Genomic DNA, 4,589 nt, shown 5'->3' with positions numbered 1-4,589 from the left:
CGGGGCCCGGGCCCAGCAACACGGGCGGCCGCCTGTGTTGCAGCTAGAGCCGTACGGGGGGGCGAGGCGGGAGGCGGTGGGGGGTACGGGGCAGCGGGGCCCAGGGCGCAATTCGCCCGCGGAGGCAGGGTTAGCTTCGGCGTCGGGTCGCCCTTAGCGGTGCCCGTGCCGCCGCAGGCATGCTCCTGTGAGGCTGTACCTGCTCTGCGGGACCTACGGGAGCAGCTCCTTCGCCTTGGGAAGGCGGGCCGGCGGCCTGCCGGTAGCTGGTGGTACCGGGCGGGAGCGGCGGCGGGCGGACGGGCGGGCAGCTGGGGTTTTCGGCTCTCTGCGAAGGCTGGCTCCCCGGCTGCTTGGGTGCGAGGGGCTGACAAAGGCGGAGGTAATAGCGGCAAGGAGTAATTCGGTCAGCAGCGGGCAACGCATTCACGGTACTGGGGAATAACTGCTTTCGGGCAGAAGGAACGCACGGCAGAATTCAGGGAGTTGTGTCTCCAAGGGAAAACAAACAACTAAAATCACTGCAGGGTGGTCTTTCTATGGGACATGCTTTCTCCTGTACTTAATAAATCTGTATTTTATTCTCCAGAAATCATGCAGGTTATTCACAACTTGTAGCTTTTGTTCCGTAGGAAATAAGGCTCTGAGGGCTAGTTTATGGGTATGTATCTGTCTCTGCATCTCCCCCAACAGTCTTTAAGAGTAATAATAACTTGCAAGTGTATATTTTTAAATTTTTTAATGAAAAAACACCTTTATACAGTATGGTAGGATTTACAGGTCTTTTTCTCTTTTATCTGTAAAGGTCTTTTCAGGAAAGGCAGGCACAACTATGGAATGAAACTAATGAACGAAGTACTCTGAAAGTGTTTGAAACCAATATTTCCGTAAAACCCCAAACATTCCAGATTGAATTAAATTCAGGTAGTCCCACTAATGCTTTTCAGAAAGAGTCCGTGGCAAAAACCAGACTTTTGAGATCACGGAATCATAGAATGGTTTGGGTTTGAAGGGATGTTAAAGATCACCTAGTTCCAACCCCCTGCCATGGGCAGGGACACCTTCCACTAGACCACGTTGCTCAAAGCCCCATCCAACCTGGCCTTGAACACTTCCAGGGATGGGGCATCCACAGCCTCTCTGGGCAACCTGTTCCAGTGCCTCACCGCCCTCTGTCATTGTTAAAATTGACATTTTTGGCAAGATTGTTGCAAATTTGTTTATATTTTCTTTTTAAGTATATTCTAATTATTGATCACAATTATGTCACTATTTTGTCATCGGATTAAAAACTTACCTGTTTTTCTTTCTTTTTCTGCTTTTGCTTTAAAAAAGAAGCATCAAAGGCCTGGTCTGAAGCTGGACTGCAGCAATACGAACTTGTCAATTAACTTAGACCGGAATCAAATTCTCAATTACAGTTGGTTAGCAATTTTTCTTAAAGTTTCTTTCAGTGAGAAAAAAACTTTTTTGGCAAGTTTCACTGGGAAAGACTTCTCAGCTTCCAGATGGAATTTCTAGTATGAACAAGTGAGATAATCACTCTGAAATAGTCTCACTTGAGATGTGGGAGTTTGAGATTTGTGCTCCTGCTCTGCCTGTTCCAGGCCCTCCCACGTCTTGCAGAAATAGACCAAGGACTGGAATATAAAATTGGTATCTGTTTTTCTAGACAAGTTAAATTTTAACTATTTATCAACCCAAACGCTCCCAAAAAGAGATTGATAGAAAGCCTCTCTGGTTCCTTTTCCTCTACAAAATGTTCTCTGTTTCACGGTAACAGTTTCCCAAGTGCGTTACCAAGTTCCTTATCCCGCGAAGGATTAGTTAAGGTTTTATTCTAAGAGGAAAAGATGTTTGAAAAGGAAGTAAAGTGAACCCTATAATAAGGAACATAAACATTTGGTTAAACTAACAAAAAGCACAGTTACCTGCTGGTCTAAATATTTCATTTCAAGGAGTTGTGCAAAATCAGTACTAACATTACCGTTGTTATCTAAAAATAAGATACCCCTCAACAACAAACTTTATAACCCATGGTATGATGTAATGAAACAACTTTAATCAGAAAGAAAATCATGCTGAGGACATCTCTATACAATTAGCTGAATTGGATTTATAGTCCCTGCACAGCAACAGAACTACCCAAAGGAGACTGTGAAGAACCCAGACTCTTTAGCGGATGGCTCTTCTACCCATCCATGGGCAGCAATATTCATGAATCTGTGTTTAATGTCCTCATACACTTCCTTTCTTTCTCTCCTGTTCTCCTGCAGTCCTCTGTTGTATTCCTGCAGTTACTTGCTACTCCTAATCCTACAACAATTCCACACTTAATCTCTGTCTCCAGATGCCTGCCCAAAGTTTGTATACAACTTTCTAGTTTTCTTCCTGAGGTCTTACCCTCCCAGCAAGATTGCAGGCTCATATGCTGGAAAGCTGTTAAATTTCAAACTACTGGCAAGACAAGTGCCTGTGTATGTGACACTGTAACAGCAAATAATCATGTTTCCTTTTCATTTTATATTGTGGCAACTGTGTTCAGAAACTTTTAATGCAACACTGTCACACATTCTGGATTTTATTGTTGTAACTGATTTAAGCAGTTACATATGCAGTACCCACCCCCCCCGCCCTAGAAATCTGAGTAAAAATGGAATAAGTTACCTTGAATTCTATAGCAAATAGCAGGTTTTAAACCATCAGCTTTGAAAGTGCTATATGACTTCAGGGACGACAGTATGGAAAGGAAATATTTCACATTAATAGTTAACTTCTTTAAGACTCTCTATTCTTATTAAGTAAACAAGACTACAGAGAGAGTACAGCCTTGGCTGTCATAATAAAGACATGGGAGTGTATCAGGCTGTTACAAAAGGCTCTGTTCAACCAAGATTCATCTTGACAACATATGAGTTGGTTCTTGACTTGGCAACGTTTCAGAAAAATCTGGTCTTAGTTATTCAGTAAAAGGCAAGCTGGCAAACCTTGGTGCACTGGTTTAGGGTGTTAAGTCCCCCCAACTTACTACCCTTCCTCAGTGCTAGAAGTTTCTGTTCCTGTAGAAGGGGCAGCGGAACAGAGCATGAGCCTATTCCTCAATCCCCCAGTGCAAAGGCCGACATTTTAAGACAGAGTTTTACAAGCAGTTGTTTTGGCAGCTACTACCAGCTAGTTGTTCATGCCTGTGTCCGTGCTCACTTGTGCTGGTACAAGTGGTGAAACTGGTGAAACAGAGTTAAATCACCCAGAGAGAAAAAAAAACATTAAGAATGGCTGAACTGGAACACAGCTGGGAGCCCTTCCCTAGGCGGCAAGGCTGGCTTAACAGGTTCCCAGCCTCCACTGCTTGTTCTGACTCCCACACTGTTAGCTGCCCCCTCAGTTGTCATATGGATGTCTATGCAACTTGTGATCACGGAAGCAGTCTCAGTTACACATACAAATATATCTCAACCCCCTCCAATATGTATTTTTTAATTCTGGCCCATTTCAGGGACCCAGTTCATCATCTGGCCCCAAAATAATTGTGCTGGTAACCCTGCTGGGGGAATTACGAGGTGGGTGAAAGGGCTGGGGATAGGAAAATGGCCACATTGTAAAGTGGCAAGGGAGCTCAGACAAAGCAAAATACCGCTTATTTTTGGACATCATTATGGAGAACAACAGTAAGCAATCTCCACCCAAGGCCAGTCTACAATACACGACTCCCCTCCTGCGGGGCCTGTTCCAAGAAGGCTCGCTCCACAACCTGCAGTGCTGCCCCGATGCGTGCCAGAATCTGCTATCAGCCCGTCACCAGAAAGGGAGTGCCCTTCTCGAAAATTTGCAGTTCTGTAAAACTGTCTGGTCTTTACTTGGTAATTTCGTTCAGCCAGGTCAAAAACCAGGCTATGTACTTTCCCTCAGGCAGGCGTGTTTTTCCAGAAAAGTTTATGACTTAGGGAACTGACTGACACAGTAAGAAAATTTGGCCATGGGTACAAACTGGCCCTGAATATGTGTAGGCTGGAAATTAGAATAAAATTGCTAGTACTCAGGCCAGTGAGGAGGGGGAATAACCACTCGAGCATTAATAAAGGCGAAAACCTAATGACTTCTAAGTTAGAGCATGGTTATGAAAGGAATTACATGACAGCAGGGCCTCTGAGGTTTGTTTCTCCCTACACCCTTCAAGGAATGTTCAGAAAGGCGCGTGTGACTTCCTACAACGCGACACTGCCCTAACGGGAGGTCCTGGAAACGGTGTGAAGAACCGTGCCTTTGCCAGGGAGAGAAAGAAAAAAGGCTACACGATGCAAACTCGTGGCTTTTAAAATTTGAAGCCGGAGCACGGATCTATGTGGTTCAGGCTTCCAGCGTACATGAAAACTGTTGCTCGTCTGTCGACAGACCGTCTGTGGATTCTACGGCTTTTACGGTTAGCAGTCTACCTCGCATGACGTTTACCCACCGAACGCGAACGCGAACGCACGGAGGGACGGGAACGGCCTGTCGGGCTACCGCGAAGGAAGCGCGGGAGCCGCAAGGCCGGCCGCTGCTAACAGCCACCGCACCGGGCGACCCCCCGCCGCCCTCCGAGCTCCGCG

Source organism: Haliaeetus leucocephalus, unplaced genomic scaffold (genome assembly GCF_000737465.1).
Source record: "Haliaeetus leucocephalus isolate CR32 unplaced genomic scaffold, Haliaeetus_leucocephalus-4.0 Scaffold339, whole genome shotgun sequence".
Lineage (NCBI taxonomy): Eukaryota > Metazoa > Chordata > Aves > Accipitriformes > Accipitridae > Haliaeetus > Haliaeetus leucocephalus.
The sequence above is the reverse complement of the archived record's forward strand: the minus strand, read 5'-3'. Positions refer to the sequence as shown.